Source organism: Podarcis melisellensis (assembly GCF_964234715.1).
Source record: "Podarcis melisellensis genome assembly, chromosome: 3".
Taxonomy (NCBI): domain Eukaryota; kingdom Metazoa; phylum Chordata; class Lepidosauria; order Squamata; family Lacertidae; genus Podarcis; species Podarcis melisellensis.
In genome coordinates, this window is record NC_138530.1 from 15999924 (window position 1) to 16019548 (window position 19625).

Consider the following 19625-nt stretch of genomic DNA (forward strand, 5'->3'; position numbering starts at 1 on the left):
TACCTCGGGTTAAGAGCTTTGCTTCAGGATGAGAACAGAAATCGCACAGAGGCGGCAGCAGGAGGCCCCATTAGCTAAAGTGGTGCTTCAGGTTAAGAACAGTTTCAGGTTAAGAACGGACCTCCAGAACGAATTAAGTTCTTAACCCCAGGTACCACTGTACCTGTGTGCTGGTCGAACTGGGGAAGGCTGGGGCTCACCCGGTGGATAGCAGCGCAGTGCGCAAACTGAAAACTCTCGGTCCCTTTTCTCCCCACACCCCAACAAGAAACCAAGAAGTTAGCCTGCAAGAATTTAAAGTTCAAGGAATAGGTTTTGACTGCCAGCCTGCCTGCTGGTAACTGTCGCAATTGTGCCCGAAAAAAATGGTGGCACTGGTGAAATCTGTGGCAAACACAGGGACAGGGAATTTAGGGCACCTGTGGGGAAAGTCAGAAAGGATAGGGGATGCCCTCAAATTTTAAAGTTGTTGGATCGTGAGCTGCATATATCGAAAGCTTCTTCCGTGTGCTGTAATAAATGTGTCTTCAAGGACTTCTAATGGAACCAGTGTTTCTAGTGTCCACTAATAAAACTACATAACTGACCCTTGTGGTACCTTCCAACTCTAAAATTCTATTTTATTCTGTTATTCTGTTATTATTTATTGAATTTGTATACCACCCTTCATCTGAAGATCACAGGGTAGTTCCCAACCTAAAAATACAAAATGAGAACACAGAATACAGAATAGAACAAAAACCAATAACTCCACTCCCATGAACACACTTGAAGGCCATGGAATATTAATCAGCCAAAGGCCTGGTTAAAGAGAACCATTGTCACCTGGCACCTAAAGATAGGTACTGAAGGTGCCAAATGAGCTTCCCTGGAGAGAGCATTGCAAATGGGGAACCACCACAGAAAAAGGCTCATTTTCGTGTTTCCACCCTCCAGACATCTTTTGAAGGGGGGACAAGAAGAAGGGCTTCAGATGATGATTACAGGGTCCAGGTCGGTTCAAATGAAGAGAGGCAGGTTGGTTCTTAAGGGGATCACAAGGTCTGAGTTGGTTCCTATGGAGAGAGATGGACCTTTTGAGAGGTGGTCCTTGATGGATTGCTGTTTAAGCAATACCTGACTGTTTACGGCTTTACAGGTCAAAACCAGCACTTTTAATTGGGCCCAGAGCTTCCCTTTTATAGTTTAGTCTCACCTTTTATAGTTTAGTCTCTTGTTCTGTCTCTCTGCATACTGTATATGTTTATTTTTTTAAAGCATAAATTCCACTCTTTAGCCCAAAATGGCCCAGATTGACTTACAAAGGTCTATGATAAAAGAGTCCTTGCCATCAAGCATATAGTCTAAAAGGCACAACACAAAAGGAAAAATGAATTGGAAGGGAGGAGAAAAAAGCAAACTCGGGCCTTATTTCTTCATTACATCATTCTTTATTGACTAGCAGGAATAGAAAGGTTTCAGGGAGAGGACAAAAATTAAGTTGCTGGTCTTTCAACAGAGCTCATGCAGAATCCTTGTAGTCCCATCTCTCTCCCTCCTATAATGTTGGAGTTAGTAAAAAGCTGCCTGAGCTGTTCAGCTTAGCTTAGCTTAGCAGCAATAAATTTATGTTGTCATATATTGTTCCTATTAAAAAGGAAGCTGTTTATAAGTCTACCTGTCTCTATGGAGTGCTGACCTGACAGCAGAACCTACTGAGGCATGGAAAGCTGACTAAGTACTCCACCCCTGGCCCACAGACAAAGAGATAATATTATACTTATTAATACCAAGCCATTCCTGTTGTATTCCCACCCTGTTGTTGGATCCACCTGCAAGAAGCTGCTTTACATTGGTATGTTCATGCTTTTCTTAATAACCTTACTTTATCAGATTTATGGAGGAAACCTGAGATTCGCTCACACATAATCTGCTTTGAGAGCCACAGAAAATGATTCTGCACACCTTAATCTCTCTTTTGTATTCAGAGTTGGGCATAGTCAAGATCTGCTCCCAACGCTCTTTAACTATCCTGTTTTACAGGAGAGTGAAGTTGGTTCCCAGTTCCTAGTTCCTTATTTGCATTTTCCTTGTTTTTTTTATAGAGGAACGGGGGGGGGGGAGCAGATATTCAAGAAATACTAACTTCCAACTCGACAGTTCTGTGAATCTATTAATGTCTAGCAAACTGGAAAAGGAAAAGGAACAAACGTCAAAAGAGCTTTGTGTCACCTTTAAGACAAACAGAATTATTGTGGGAGGAGCTTTGGCAACAATAAAAGCTGTGCCACAATCAAATTGTTGGTCTTTCAGGTACCATAAAACATGGAGCAGGGCCATAGTTCAGTGAAAGAGATGTGCTCATTATGCCTCTCCCATTCCAGGTCCAATCTCTGGCCTCTCCCATTAAATAGAGCTCAAACTCGTAGCAGCACAAGAAATGATCTCTGCCTGTTATTAGTACAAAGAACATACCCTGGTTGCCAAGTTTCAACCACAAAGACCATATGGATTTTTAAAAGGGACAGATCTGTCCTTCAAAACCAGGGGTGAAGGACCTGTGGTCTTTCACATGTTGCTGTTCTTCAGTGCCCACCATACCTGACCATTGGCCATGTTGGCAGGGCCTGGTGGGAGTTGAAGTCCAACGACTCCCAGAGGACTACAGGTTTCCCTCCACTACCCTAAACATGTAGTACAAGCACTACAGATGAATCAGTGACACATGACCATCAATGTTTAGCTTGAGATACTGTCTTTACTTTTTATTGAGCAGATCCGAAAGCCTTTTTGGCTGAAAAAGAGCATAGAAATACTTTAAATAAGTACATTTTGTGACACAGGATTGCCCTTCACACATACTTAATACTGGCAATACTGCTGTAACTATATGGAGCAGTGAGCATACACCAGACCCAGAGAACTGTGAGGAATACGCCTGAAATCCTTGGTATTTGAATACATGAATCCTCTCCCCAAGAATTTATTGTATTTTTGCTTTTTGCTTTTCAGACAAAAATTGTCTTCCAAAGTGGCTCACACCAATCAAAATAAAATAAGATACTTGTGGCAGATACTGTCTATAAAAAAAGGGGGACATAGGCTCTCGGGCATACAAACAAAAAAGACAAGACACACAAAGTAAGGTGGAGTAGCTGGGAAAAGGTAGAGGAGAGAGATTGTTTTGGTAATGCCGGAATGTACGTAGTTGTGAATTGTAAGCACGCATTTATTGCTATGTCGAGCTCAGCTGATCTGCCTCGCAAGTGTGTTTTCTTTCACAGAAGTACAAAAGCAAGTGGTCCTTGTTCCTCTGGGCACGGTGTCCTTGTTTTCACAGTCCTAGGGTAACTGGAACAGTATTTTTTCTGGTGGGGTAAGGCAAGCTCCCTACTGTTACTGGGGCAAGGTTGGTCTTTCCCTTAGCATGTGTTCTTCCTAGATGGAAGGGAAGGGATTCAACCTCCCAGAGTCCCTTGTTCCTCTGGGCAGTGACAAAAGCCATAAAGTTATTCCCCTCATTTCTGCAATCCCTGGGAGACAAGCATTCCTTCCTTTCCTTCTTGCTTCAAATTCTACAGAGACCCAATAAGTATAAATACTCCAGGAGCAAACAAAATTGTGATACACGAATGAGCCAAGAATTATAAAACATATTCAACACTAAAGCATTACAGAAATGGCAACCTGTTATACAGCCATTCCATGGCTACTTCCCATGATTCAGCCCTCAGGGAAACAAAAACATACGTAAAAAATCCCCGTTCCGCCCACAAGTATTCAATGAAAGTGTCACGGAAAACTTACTCATTTTCCATACTGTTGCTACCCATGTTATCTGGTGACATGTATCTTAGAAAGGAATCGGAACAAGAAACAGCAGGCACTTTCTGCCTTTTCTCTCTCTCCCCTTTCCCCTGTTTTGTTTGATTTATTGCTTTTTCTCCTTTTATTGTTTCTTGTGTGTACATGCTAGTAAAAGTGTGTGAGAATAGAAAGAGAGCACAAGGAGTTGTGTGTGTATCAGAAAATATAATTGCTGTTAACAAAAGGCCTTGGAAAACCAATACACTTTTAAAATTAATTGACAGCTCCCCAAAGCCCCAACCACAGCTTTTTACCACTCTTTAAATCATGGTGATGGGGAACGCAAGAGTATGTTTGTTAAGCAATCTTTATGAAGTGAGTTTGTCTATTTGCTCCATATCTGTAAGCGGATTATTTGTACAAGTGTACAATCTGCCCCCTTCAAAAGGTACTGCATATATACTTGTGCGTAGAACCCAAGAAGAACAGGCAGAGGTACCCAAGTGCTGAGAACCAGGTACAACTTTCCATGAGCTCAGCAAGCTATTTTTATACAGTGCCCAAGGGCAATCTGAACAGGAGAGAGAGAGAGTGCTAGGCGAGGAGGAGTAACAGGCAAATGGAGACCATCAGGAAGATAAGAGAGAAATTAAAAGGCGAAGCAAAGGGCAAGGGTGGATTCTTGAGTTCGTCATCAGTGTAAGCAAAGCATGATCATTGTCTGCTAGACAGAGGAAACTATTACTCACACATATTATTTGGTCACACAGAAACAACACACACTTTTTTCATGACACATTTTCTCGTAAAAACTGAACAAGAGCCAGTTGGATCAGGTCACTGGCCCATCGAGTCCAGTATCCTGTTCTCACAGTGGTCAGCTAAATGCCTGTGGCAAACTGCCAGCCAGCCCCATGCAAGAGAGAACTCCAGTGGTTTCCAGTAACCGGTCTTCCTAAGTATACTGGATGTAAAACGTATAAAAAGGTAATAATAATAATAATAATAATAATAATAATAATAATAATAATAATAATAATTTTTTATTTATACCCCGCCCTCCCCAGCCAAGGCCTGGCTCAGAGTGGCTAAAGGACACCTGACAGTTAAATCCAGTCGCGAACGACTCTGGGGTTGCGGCGCTCATCTCACTTTACTGGCTGAGGGAGCTGGCATTTGTCCGCAGTTTTTCTGGGTCATGTGGCCAGCATGACTAAGCCGCTTCCAGCGAAACCAGAGCAGCACACCGAAACACCATTTACCATTTACCTTCCCGCCGGAGTGGTACCTATTTATCTACTTTGACGTGCTTTCGAACCGCTAGGTTGGCAGGAGCTGGGACCGAGAAACTGGAGCTCACCCCATCGTGGGGATTCGAACCGGCGACCTTCCGATCGGCAAGCCCAAGAGGCTCAGTGGTTTAGACCACAGCGCCACCCATGTCCTGGCCGTAAAATGTATACTGGATGTAAAATAAATATACTGGATATAAAATATCCCAGGTTTAATTTATACTGGAGCTGCAGCTCCTCACTGACATGTGGCTGTGACCATCACAGCAACTGGGGAGAAAAGGCTGCGAGCAGACAGACAGCTGTGGCTGTTTCTGGGCCTCACCTGTGCGATGTAGATCTCTCTGCTTGCTCCCAGACCCAGAGCATGGAGTTGTGGGTGCACATAGGTGATGGCTACGCAGCCCATGGTGCTCCTAATACCCCAGTGCTTTTTTTCTTCTTCTAGAAAAAGAAGTGCTGGTACTCACCATGAAGTTGTTCCAGTAAGTGCCATACTTTTTAACAACAACAAAGAGTTTCCGGTACTGCGTACCCATGAATACCCCCTAAAAAAAGCACTGCTAATACCCAATCATATTTAAACTATTGAAAGAGATTAGAGAACAGCAATAATGTGAGCATGTCTTAAGGTAGTCCATGCCCAGGAGAACCCTCCTTACAACATACTTCTATTTCCCTCCCATAGAATTGTAATTTGGCTGTTTGTGAGACCTTTCCTTGACACTGGTTTTGTTTTTGCTTTCCTGTAACTGTTGAATTGTCTTCTATTTTCCTTGTTGCAGTTGGTTGGATTTATATTCATACTCATTTTATTGTACCATTGTGTATTATAATAGGAAAGCAATGTATGTATTATTTATCAATAATAATAGTAATAATAATGAATGAATGCTCTAATAAGGTCTATCAGGTTCACTTCCTTTAGTGGAAGAATCTGCAAGCTTTTGAGCTACCAGTAACTCTTTTCTAGGTTTGATTAACAGTTCTATATTAGTCAAATATTTGCATAGTCTCCCAACAAAAACACCTCCAACTAATACAATACATGACTTAATCTCTCTCTCTTTTATTTGGTCTGCCCATTGACTGTATCCTGCTCAGTACTTAATATTTGTATCATCCATTTATTCTTCTTGGTAGGGAATATCTATTCTGCACCACTTCGTTGCCAGGTTCCTGCCCTCCCTAGGGAGTTATCTGGCAGCAGCAGCCAAACACTGGTCTGAAATTAGTCATGTATTTAGAACTGTAGCTTTAGCAGTAGTGTTGCTCCCAGAGGGAGACATGTGCTATTCCAAATTTTTTACATCAGAGAGCAGATAAAAAATAGTAACTGGAAAGCACACATGATGAAGTTTCTTGCCTGGCCAACTTCATTAGTATAAGCACATGTCCAGAGTTTGACATTGTGCTCCTCTCTGCCTGTCAATTCTGTCTCCATTTGAAATTTCCCTTTACTCCTTGTTGGGAAGAGGGCTGTTGTATTCTACTGGCTGGTTTCCCATAGTCATGTGAGTGTGAGTTGGTCAAGATGCCGGACTATGATGGATCTTTGGCCAGACCCAGCCGGGCTTTTCTTATATTCTTATGTCCTTTTAGGTAACCACTTTCTGGCTTCTCCCCAAGCATGCCTGCCTTGCAGATAGCATGTGGTCTGTTCTGCTTCTTGATCTGATCCTCCAGCCTGTCCTGGGGCTGCAACTCCCAAATTCAAACCTCTGAGCTAGCTAATGCTTTCCTTTTTTGCTTGTCACTTACTTCCATCCAGTTTTCCAGGATTCTTAATAATTTCTAGTCTGGAATTTATCCATTCCTTCTGCATTCCAGTTGACCTGCTCTTGCCTCATCGCACCATTAAGGGGGAAGTTCTCCTTCACAAATCCTATGGAACTGACTGGGGGCAAGAGCACAGTTGCACTCCTATTCATTCCAATGGAGTTTGCAAAGGACTTTTCAGTGGATTTTGTCCTGAATGCACAACTTGGATCTTGATCTAAATTTACATGGGTAGGCAAACTAAGGCCCAGGGCCTGGATCCAACCCAATCGCCTTCTCAATCCGGACCACGGACAGTCTGGGAATCAGCGTGTTTTTACATGAGTAGAATGTGTCCTTTTATTTAAAATGCATCTCTGGGTTATTTGTGGGGCATAGGAATTCATTCCCCCCCCCCAAAGTACAGTCCGGCCCCCCACAAGGTCTGAGGGACAGCGGACCAGCCCCCTGCTGAAAAAGTTTGCTGATCTAAAAGGAACTGTACACATATATTCCCATGGCAATGTCTTACTCATGCTTGGCAATTTAGTACTAAAACGAGCAGCAGAACTCATTGCTTGCATATTATTATCAACAAGACATATTTACAGAACATGTTGCATTTCAAAATGGTAGCTTAACAAGTTGAAACACAGCCACCAGCTCTATTCATGCTCCTGAGTATGCAGGACTTTTGTGATAGCAATCTTTTCTGTTTCCTCTCATGATACGGTATGAGTCACTAAAGTCACTTTTGTGACCTGTTAAGAAGTGCACACCTACCCCTTCCTAAAATGTCCAGTATGAAAGTTCACATTGACTTAAGCACTGTCTTCTCAAAAGCAGACAAACAACATTCTTCGTAAGTGTAAATAGGCATCACCAAACGTGCTGCAAAATGACATGCTTAGAAGGAGAAGAACTACCTTCGAAGTTGCATCTTGTAGTAAAGTCATAAAATTGTGAGAGAGAGATGGAGGGCCTGTCAATACACAGGTCTGTGGTTTTAATTCAAGTTTGCTGTGAATATGTCAACTGCTTACTGACAGAAGCAATTAAATAACCTCATGCCCTTGCTTTTTCATCTCACTTCAGATTCTGGGTAATCCCTTCATTGTACTAAAACTGAGGAGGACTAAATACAAAGAACAATTTTCTGAAAATAACCTATTTTGTATAGATTCTCACTTTAAAAAATATCTGATGGGGTACTAGCTGGAATGACAAACACATTGGTTGTATGTTACTCTGGAATTTTTACTAGGAGATTTACACAATTTTCTTGAACCAAAATTAAGAAGCAGATTTGTGTTAGGTTGCCAGACCATTAAAATATTCTTGGGAACAATATATAAATTTATAAAGCTTCAAGTGAAGAACTCAAACTATTATCTTTATTCTGTCGTGCGTGTGAAAATGACCATGGAGATTCCTTCTGTGTCCATATATGGTGTTGTCTCTTTCACTTCCCAGCTGCTGTTTTCTCCCATCGTGGCTTCGGGCAGAACTGAATATTGAAGTTTCTCAGAGGTCTTATCTCTCCGTTCCTCGCTTCGATGTCTCAGAACAGGCGACATTCTGCTAGAAACCATTCTGTCACAGATCTTCACCATTTCCCCCTCTGTCTAGGAAAAGGTGGGCAGTTTCCGTACGCGCTGAAGATTTAATACCCCTTCCCAACTCCCAGAATCTCTGCAGTGTTCTTATCACAGCCCCCCAATTCTTTTCCTTCCAGCAAGATATTTATGCCCCAATTAAACTTTATCTTAGATTACATTCTGTCAGTAGCACCCACAAATCTCAGTCTCTTTTTCCTTGTCTGCTGTTTTTATTTTTATTTTTATTATTTATTTATAAAATTTTCAAATTTAACAATAAAAGAAAAACATTCCATTTGAATTATACATCCAATTCTAATCTTTCCACTTTCAGACTTCCTTCAGCCTTTCTGGAAATTTTCATGTTTTCACAATTGTTCACATTTCTTGCATCTGTATTGTTGTTGTTTTTTAACCAAATTAATCTTAACAATTATTATAAAACAATATTTCTTTCCATTATTATCACAGAGCTTCTTGAAAACCTACAAATGTTAATTGAGCTTCACATATATTCTTAATATACTCTGTAAATTTATTCCAGTCCTCAGTAAATCTCTGGTCTCGCCGGTTCCGAATTTTCCCTGTAAGCTTGTCTAGTTCTGCGTATTCCATCAACTTCATTCTCCATTCTTCTTTCGTCGGGATTTCTTCCTGTTTCCAATTTGAGCCACCAAAATTCTTGCCGCTGTTACTGCATATAAAAACAACTTCTCATCCTTCTTTTTTATGTCATTTCTTAGTATTCCTAGCAGAAAAGTTTCTGGTTTTTTAACAAAGGTGTATTTCAACATTTTATTCAATTCATTATAAATCATTTCCCAGAAACCTTTCATTTTTTTACATTCCCACCACATGTGATAGAATGTTCCTTCTTTCTCCTGACATTTCCAACATTTATTACTCACTTTATACATCTTTCCAAGTTTTACTGGTGTACCATACCATCTATATAACATTTTCATAACATTTTCTTTTATTGTAGTACTTTTATTGTCTGCTGTTTTTAAACGGAGGTGAGAAAATTACTCTGTCTTTCCAACACAGTCCTACTTGAGCTTCCCCTCCCCCTCTCCTTTCTTCATTTCAGATTACACACAGTTTCCATTTTTGCTTGTTAATATCAGTACTACTCCAACACCCTTTCCTCACTTGTAAATATATTTTTATCTTATGTTCCAGAAAGGGTTGCTGAATCACAAATATATAAAAGCAGCTTAGAATAAATAAATCGTGGGCTTCCCTCTCCCCAAACGACCCTCACGCCGAAGAAATTCTTATCTTAATTCAAACCTTTGATCCATGTAGCTGGCATATTCAGCAGTACGTTGTTGCAACCCTTTCCCATCACATGCCGGTAATTTAACGCCAATTAAAGATCCAATTAAACAGAGCACCTGGGGGGAATTTGCAAGGATTATTTACCCTCTGGTATCCTTGTTTTTCGTTTGGCAATGATCCCTTGCTGTCATGGGGGCTGCCTATACAGGTGAGACCAGGAGCCCTTTATAGGGAAGTTATTTAATGTTTAATGTTGTATTATGTTTTTATATATGTTGGAAGCTGCCCAGGGTGGCTGGGGCAACCCAGTCAGATGGGTGGGGTATTAATAATAATAATAATAATAATAATAATGGAATAGGATGTCCTTATTTTTATCAGAGAAATGTTGGAGGGTATGGAATTAAGTTGCAGTAATATGTTTCCCTTGTAACAAATACATGGGGGGAAATGTATAGTCCATTTGCATGATATTTCATTTCTCTCTCAGGCATCCTAAGAAAAGCAAAGAGCTACCTGGAGGTTATATCTAAGAAAGCGTATTAATTTTCTAGTGCCTCTGGTCTGGCAAACAGAGTGGCATCACCAAGAATGCAAAAATTGATCGCTAAAATCTCAGTTCAATAAATCCGCCTTATAGGAAGGAATAAGTTATTTCACCAAGGAGTGTTTAAAGTTTAGCCAAACAATTGCTCTTCTGGGCTTGACTAAAATTTATTAGGAGAAATGTTACTCATTTTCTGTGAGCACTACTTCATAGCACACTTTATTGCACCACCCAAGAATTCCCCAAATATATGTAGCAAGTTAAGTCTTGTTATTGTGGATAAATAAAGGTAGCAGTTGGGGTGGAATCCAGTTCAAAGAAAGCAAGATCCCACACCTTTCTCTATCGCAAGACAAACAATCTTTTGTGTGTCATCAGCCTAAAGCTTACTTAAACCCTTGTTTAAATTTATAAGGAAAGTACAGACTCAAGCTTGATTAAGAGTCAAATACTTGAACAGAAGCAAAGTGTGACGATGACCCTCTGGTTTCTGTACATGCTCAGAGTTCTTCACTGCTGCAGCTTGTATGCAACTGTCAAGAAAACAAAAACCAGCTAAGGCAGGAGGAGGAATCAAAGGAAATAAACATAAACGAAAAGGGTGAGTACTACCATGGCTCCTGCTTTTTTCAACAAGAAAGGTATTTCTGGTGAACCGTATGCCCCACTTTCCTATAACTATTGTGCCTGTAGCGAAGGAGCCCTCTATATAGCAGAGACACTCTTCACTTTCTAGTCGGTTTCTGTGGCTTTCCGGACTTCTCCCAGAACAGAAATATGTTGGAATTAGAATGCAGAAGTGTCTACTGCGGTGAACAGAATGTAGAAGTGTTTTAAGGGGGGCAGGGGAAGCAGCAAAAATTCACACTTTCACATGCCAAAAATCTTGTGCAACACACAGACACAGACCACAGCATTCTTCTAGAACACGAGCTAAAATGCTAATATGTGTGATGGTATAATGTACAGTGAATACAACCATCATTCACTGGGGACATGAAATCACTGGAATTAAGACACTAGCTGCAGAAACGATTCCTTCATCTCTCTTTCGACACAGTGTTAAAAGTGCAATTTCAGCAACCAACAGTGCCAGCACCTGGAGTGCTAGGTTATATATGATAATGAATGAAAACACTACATTTTAAGTAAGTAGGGTATGGAGGCAGGATACAGCATCTGACATGCAAGTCCTTTTCTAGGCTTTGCATGGGTAGGTCATTTGATAGAGTTTGTGGCTGAGGGGTGGAGGCAGGACCAAGCTGCTGTTCTGAAAGCCCCAGATAATGTTCAGCAACCATTGAGCCTTCTTGCTGATCTGGGTCTGTTCGGGCTGTAGTGTATACAATGTGTTCCACAAATCATGATTTGCACTTGCCAAGAGCTGAGTCAGCCAGGTCTGTGGTTTTAACAGACGATAAACAAGTAAGATAAAGTGGAATTCTATAGGAGGTAAAATCTCTTATTTATATTGAATCATTGATATGCCCTGTTTGTAAAATATTGGACGAAGCAGATACAGATTTGAAGTTTACAAAAAGAACACAAATAGAAAACAGGAGGGGTAAGAGAGGAGAAAAACAAAAGGAGTAGATGCTACATGACTCTTCCCATCCCTCTTGGGGGCAAGAAGCTAACAACCACAGCAACAAGAATTTCCCTATGGTAACAGCAGTCACAAAATTAAAAGATGCCTGCTTCTAGGGAGAAAAGCAATGACAAACATAGACAGCATCTTAAAAAGCAGAGACATCACCTTGCCGACAAAGGTCCATATAGTTAAAGCTATGGTTTTCCCAGCAGTGATGTATGGATGTATGGACCATAAAGAAGGTTGATCACACTTTTGAATTATGGTGCTGGAGGAGACTCTTGAGAGTCCCATGGACTGCAAGAAGATCAAACTTCTCCATTCTGAAGGAAATCAGCCCTGAGTGTTCACTGGAAGGACAGATCCTGAAGCTGAGGCTCCAATACTTTGGCCACCTCATGAGAAGAGAAGACTCCCTGGAAAAGACCCTGATGTTGGGAAAGATGGAGGGCACAAGGAGAAGGGGACGACAGAGGACGAGATGGTTGGACAGTGTTCTCGAAGCTACCAGCATGAGTTTGACCTAACTGCGGGAGGCAGTGGAAGACAGGAGTGCCTGGCGTGCTCTGGTCCATGGGGTCACAAAGAGTCGGACATAACTAAATGACTAAACAAAGGAAAACAAGAAAAAAATGGTGGGAATATAATTCAGAGCCAAGGTTAGGGAGGAAAAATAGAGCTCCAAAGAAAGATTGTTGTTCATTTAATCAAGAGCACCTTTCACCCCCAATCAAAAGGTTTTTATTTCATGAATCTAACCAATTCACTGACTAAATGTCAGAACTCTCATTGCGTACCCTCCAAAATATTGGAAGGGCAAATCGGGACATGACCCTCCCCGCCACTGCAAGGCTCACCAAGGCCACGAACGTGCTTCCGGAAGCTGGTGTGGCACTTCTGGAGGTGCAGCCCAGCTTCCTGAAGTATGGCGGCAGCCATGGTGGAGGCCACAGTGGCGGCAGCAGAACATCCGGGATCCGCTCCCGGCTTCTGTGAATCCAAGATGTCCCTCTCAAAGCGGGACAATTGGCTGGTATGTCATTGTTCCCACCATCCTAGACAGTGAGTGGGATTCAGCATCAAGCAATGATGGATGCTTTATCTGTACAAGTGTTTCAGCTTCCCAGAGGGAATGCGCCCTCTCCTCCAGACTTGCTCTGTTCTGGAGGCTCCCCTGACACCCACCCACACCCACCACAAGAACCTATTTCAGGAGGGGGGAAGTGTTAATACTTGAGCAGGGCTTCCACTGACAGAACTCATTAGCACCGAAAGCTGCCAAACGTGCTTCTGGGCACAGTGTCCTTCAGAAGCAATAGAGGCAGCTCCTTGGGTATGCACTGGCTGAATCATTTGTTTCGCCTAGATTGCCCTCTTGAACAAAACAGTCAGGATATCCCACCTACTCAGGGTACTGTTGGGATGCGTCTGGGGAGACGGGGGCATTTGGCAGGCCCCCAGCTGGCTCCAGCCACCGGCCATCAGCCGGGTGAACTCAGGTTCTCAGAACAGCATCAATCAGCGACTCGAGCCTCCAAACCCTTTGGAGACTGAGCACACTCTTATCAGCAGATTGAATAAATCTCCACAACAGAAGTGGCGGACAGAGACATGTGTAGGCATTATTTACAGGCGTTTATTCAGCATAACTCAGGAACAAAGGAACAAAGGAAAAAACATGTCTGCTTCCCTTCGTGTCCAAGCAAACAGCAGTACAACGGAAGTTCCCAGCAGACTGTGCTGAAAGTAAACAGACAGGTGACATACAATAACTCCACGTAGCTGTTCCTCATAAGGTGGAACAGAACATCAATATCCTAACAGGCACTAGCGCCCTCAGTGGTGCTTTATTTGCATGAAGCCATTGGGGTCCAAATGAGGGGAGAGGCTCCATCTGGCAAGGCCTCCTTCCACCTGCCTTGCCCCACTCTCTGCTTCTCAATGTGTATTGTATTGTTTTATGTACTGTGGCTTGCCGTTGTTTTATTGATTATAGTGTAGATATTGTAACTGTCGAGTGGATTTCTGTTTAACTTTTATATGTTATTTTATACTATTCTAATGATTGTTTAATGTTACTTTTTTGATGGAGGTTACCTATTTTAAAGTTATGTTTTATTATCACATTTTTGTATTGCATTAGATTGTTATAAAATGTACATTTTTTGTTTCTTCAGCTTGTAAACCGCCTTGAGTATTGCAAGATAGAAAGGCGGTATACAAATTAAAAATGATGATGAATGATGAAATGTGCTGGCCTCCTGAAGCGAGGTCCTTCAGCATAGTTAACTGGCTGCCTTTGCTCTAAGGATGTTTGGATTCCCGAGGGCCTGTTCTCTCCTGTGCAAGTGTGATTCGCTTAATGTTTACCCAACACCGGGTATTTGGCATCCGAAGGCTTGGATGGTTGTTGTTGGCATCCGTCGGTCTCGAGGGACAATGGAGTGCGCCTCGGGGGGTGAAGTCAGAGCACTGTGCTAGCAGCACCAAAGTGACCTTACCAGGGTGCAAGCCTGGGCAGTGTGTATGGAGGTCCTGGACTGCCCAGACAAGACTCCCCTCTCAGCCTCGTTGATGTGGTCCAAAGGAAAGCAGAGAAAGACTTTTGGCACCAGCTTGGCTGCAGGAGTTGCCTAAATGGCAAGAACGGACTGCCCTGAAAAATACCATAGTTGTTTTGGTAACACGGAAATTAGAAGTCTCTGTTGGGCAAGGTTTTTTTGATAGATCATTCATATGTGGCTCTCACACAGTCAACGCTTGAGGAATATGCATGGGATAGTTAGCATTCTGGCGTACCTATTCTTGTTCAGTTACCAGAAAAGTTACTACGTTAAGGTGCGGCAGCATAAAAGAGAAAAAGGGCAGTGGCAACTTCGCCCCACCTTGCTGTTTGGCAGTTGCTAAATGGACTTTGACTGCAGCCGTTGAGTTTCCTTTTACACACCCGACACTGCAGGCTTTATTGTATTGGCTTGGGTGGAAGGCACTTTTTATGGGCTATGGTGCATGTATGTATCACAAGAGCTGTCCCACCCACTATACGACAATGAACTGCTCAGTTCTCAGAAAATGAGAAGAATCTGCACCAAGCACTGAGCAAGCATTGGCTGATATAACTCACAGACTGTATTTTGCTGTTGCCAGACCTGAATGCATGCTTGCAGAAGAAAAAATAAATCTAAACCTTCAGGAAACCCCATATTCCGGACAAAGGGAAACAGGTGATAAATTATTACAAAGTCTGTAGTACGCAGGCTGGTGTGTGTGTAGTTTATTGTGAACTTACCTGATGTGTTTGCAGAGTTGGGCATTCTTTTGATTTGCCTTCTTAATGGCACAGTGCCTTCTTTGTCTTTAACATGTAGTTAAAAACAAATTCAGCAAGAAAGCTTTTTCTGGCATGAAGAGGAAACAATGGGGAAGAGGAGGAGGTTTCCTCTCCTACGTTTTTGCTTGTCCCAGTGTTAAAGACAAGCCTTGCTAAAAAAGGGGGGGTGGTACTTGCACAAACCAAGCACTTGTTCCTTCCCCAACCCCTTATTTTATTAGAAATTTCTAGCCACAAAAGCATCATGCCTTTAAGATTTTTTGTAAGCTTTAAAATTGGCATCCACATTGGCAAATCTTCCAAACACTGTCCCAGCTCCTGCCAACCTAGCAGTTCAAAAGCACACCAGTGCAAGTAGATAAATAGGTACTGCTGTGGCAGGCAGGTAAACGGTGTTTCTGTGCACTCTGGCTTCCATCGCGGTGTCCTATTGCGGTTTAGTCATGCTGGCCACATGACCCAGAAAGCTGTCTGTGGACAAACACCGGCTTCCTCGGCCTGAAAGCGAGATGAGTGCCGCAACCTCATAGTCGCCTTTGACTGGACTTAACTGTCCAGGGGTCCTTTACCTTTACCTTTTTTATATCCATAGTACAGTACAAAAAGAACAATAAGTATTAATCAGCAATCAAGGACACTGAAGAGCCCTTCTCTGTCTTGCCTGCTATCATCTTTTAAAACCACGGACAAGACTGATTCAAGTTGGAATCCAAACCCCTGATCCACCACATTAGGAAGGGGATTGGATGGGCAGGTTCCCCACCACCACTGCCACACCCAAAACAGTTCAACTGCTTCCATTATTCTCCAGCTTGCTAAAGGGGTAGGCAGAAGTACTGTCAGTGGGATTCCTATTGAGGTAGCCAGTGGAATGTTCTAACACAGTGTTCCAGGGGTGAGGAAGGCTAGTGGCCAAGGTGGGCCAGAACCCACAGATCCTGAGCTGGTGCCACTGCTGTCATTTGAGCAGTGTTTTACCTGCCTTCCGCTGCAGGGGTGCAGTGCAACAGTGGCTCCACCACTCTGTCACAAGCCTTGGTTCCCTCCAGGTGCTTTGGATTGCACAGGTAACTCTTGGCCAATGCAGTTGCGGCTTGTGGAGTTTACATCCTGCCCCCAAAAGCCACTTAGAAGGACAAACATTCTGCCTGTCTTGCGGGAACTAAAGGCACAGGAGCGTTGCCAAAGAAAAAGTGGCAACGCTGCCTCTAGCTTGGGAAATGTGAAATTGCTTTGTGTAGAAACTCCTTTTCAGAAGGGGAAGTTGAGTTCCGGGTGGTGACTCATGAGTCACAGAAGTCTGGCTGAATTTCCCAGGGGAATCACAGAGGAGGAGGTCCCTGGGAGCCTCTCTGTTTGCGGGAAGCTCACTAGTGCCACATACTGAGTAACTATTGTTCTTAGCAATTGGATGCATAAAGTGCGCATTCCAAAAGGCAAGAAAACAAGAGCACTGCTGGATCAGAGCAAAGGTCCATATAGGTGGACTGTAGTCCTACTTACGCACACTATAGATGCAAATAAAGCTGCCAGCATCATGAGACTTTCCTAAATATCCTTAGCACAAAATTTGCCTTTATTTTTTATAGTGCCACTGGCTCAGCATTTTCACTGAGCTATCTACTGTGCTCCAAAGATCCTTTTCCTGGTTAGTCACAATTAGCTCACGCCCCATCAAGGAATGCTTAGATTAGAATTCTGTTTGCCCCAGTGACTTCACTTTACACTTTCTGACTTACATCAGACCACAAATCCCTGGAGGAATAGTTTGGCTTGTGCTGTCAACATTGCTCTAATACAAATCATAACAATTAATCGCAGATCCTCTGGATATACACTTTTCTTTTCTTGCAGTGTAATCTTGAACAAACATCTGAACCCTTTTCAAAATTTTGCTCCCCTAATCTAATGCCTTCATCTGCAGCAAAACCTGTCTATCTGGTATCAGTCTCTACAGCCACAGTAGCTGCGATAACTCTCCAACGGTTTGACTTCAACCCTGAAGGTGCAATCCTCCATTGTTTCCTGAGACAGACGGATGCCAGCCAGTCTTTAGAATAGAGGTGTATGTACGTGCTTAATGCTCATTTGCTGCCTGCATATTTGCAGGACTTTATCTTTTGTTTTCATGTCCATGTAATAAACTGAACTTTACTGCTTCCTATTGTGACATATACTTGATCCGGGTATATGTATAAGGGTTAAAGGTAAGCACACATTTTTATCAAAAGCACTGTGACTCCATGCAAAAGGTTCCTTTCTTCTAACCGCTGTACACATGAATTCATGTGTGTGACGGGCAAGCATGTGGGCTCAGATGTATATCTCTTAACAATACTTTCTGTCACAGCACTCAAAAGGTGTATTGCACAAGGGCAACGGAAAAAAATTATAGATCTCAAAAATACATGGCAGAATGCACAGAGATCATTTAGCAAAACACAAATTGAAAATCCATACACGTGGAATTTCCTGACAGGTAGTCCCGATTCCAATGGGTAGCTTAGAAAGTGAGCCGCACGCCTCCTACAAAATCTAATTTTAAATTGTCTCGTAACAAACTGCAGGAAACATGTCCATGCACACTCCGAAGCCAGACCTCTCTACAGCCAAGAAGAGCAGCATGCTTTCTCCTATTGCAATGAGCCAGCGTTCTTTGCCCGACAAAGCCGTTTCGCCTACCATAGAAACTTACTGCAGCTACATTATCAATAATTAATCCCAATGGAGGATGAATCACGAAGGAGCAGCTGACTGCAAAGTGTGGCGTTTGCTTTCTTGCTGCGACGATTGAAGAGGAACAGAGTTGTCTAAGCTAGGCCTGAGAGACATCTTAAGGGACTGCCAAATGCAGAAATCACAAAGAGTAAGACTAGTTATTTCTCAAGTTTCTAATACTTGGCGCACTATTGCTTTTTCTGGATTAAAAATAGAGATACTATATGAACGAGAAGTAGTATTCTATTTTCTCCGTTGGTTTTCAGAGCAGATGGGGTCCTTGAAATTTCAGGACAGGACAAGTATAGACCGCTATCATTCTGGCCTCCCTTTTTAACCAGTTAGCAAAGGCTTTAGGCATGGAACTTAATACCACAATTCATCCCTTTTCACTATGTCCAGAACCTAAATGGATTAGGCCCTGAACATTTGGAGATAACTTTCGCACGCTTACTCTGAATAGACTGAGCTACCGATTAACTACCTTTTCAAAAAAGTAAACCGGATGTAAGGTAGGACCTAGAAACTCCCCTGAAATAATTGTACACTATGCTTATGAGTTTCGAGTACACTGGGGCTGTATGCTGTTGAAATGTAAATACCAAAATATCTGAAAATTTACTTAGTTCAGAAAAGAACTTGCATAAAGAGGTATTTTTTTAATATGATCACAACAGCAAAACCTTTATATGCTAAATAAAAGATATATGGACTACCTCAGCTTAGAGATAGGCTTGTTAAATTATAGAATTCAGCAATTATCAATAAACTAAAATGGGGGTCTTTTGGGTAAAGGTAGGCAGCAGCAGAGTTGAGCAGGAATGATAATTTTTAATAAAATACTGGAATACCGAGTGTAGTTTATGTTAATTCATTTTCTTTAATAAAATTTGAAGGTAGTAATGGGCTGGATCCAGATTATGTTAATTGGACCTTAGATCCCATTAGAATCAATGACAAGTTAATCACTAAATTAGTTCCTACTGATTTCAGTGGGACATACTGTACATGCAACTTAACTCCATATGAATCCCACCCAGGGTTTATTATTTTTGAACTTTAAAAAAAATGCCAAATTATTTCCCTGCTGGATTTTTAAAAATATACTTACAAAATCCCAGGAAGTTTCAATGCAAGACATGCCCCTTGTAGAAGCCAAATTCTTTCTCATGCAGAATTTGTACTACCCACCACGTGCCTGCAAATTTAGTGCCCTGTACAGGTTTACTAGCAGCAATCTGTTTGCAATTGTACAGGTTTCCAAAGTGGCAATCTGTTTGCAACACATCGCATGCTAGTGCCCTAACATGGGAGTGGGGGGGGGGGAATCATTAAGACCAAACCAATCAGTGGCTTTAACTTGTAAAGACCTGCACAGCTTGGCTTAGGACAAGGGTCTCTCAAGGACCACCTGCAAATGTCTTGAGAAAATCTGGCAAAGCTGTTCTCCAGTTTCCTCTTCCTGGTGTACAGAGGTGGGTAATATAACTGGGGGACTGAACCTTTTCTGTGGTGTCGTTTCCTAGATGCTTATGCCTGGTGCCTCCTTTCACGAGTTTTCAGTATTGGACAAAAATTGTTTTATTTGACAAGGTATTTTAATTTGATGCCCTTGTTAAGCTTCGTCGTCTTGAAGTTTTGAATTTTAGCTGAATGTTTATTTGCTACTGCCACTTTTTAGTTTTGTTCTTATCTCGCTGGTTTATTATGTTTAGCTTGATGT

At 42.1% G+C, this 19625-nt stretch overlaps 1 long non-coding RNA gene across 2 annotated transcripts; it reads left to right on the plus strand.

Moving 5' to 3' along the window:
* The first annotated feature begins 1245 nt into the window (after positions 1-1245).
* LOC309365994 lies at positions 1246-19552 on the plus strand. 2 transcript variants are annotated; one of them, XR_014166369.1, is made up of 5 exons: positions 1246-1834; positions 2992-3120; positions 8310-8471; positions 10678-10863; positions 17752-19552. It is a non-coding gene; the product is annotated as an uncharacterized lncRNA (long non-coding RNA). The 2 variants fall into 2 exon arrangements; XR_014166370.1 differs by having other exon boundaries at positions 10767-10863.
* The last annotated feature ends 73 nt before the right edge of the window (positions 19553-19625 follow it).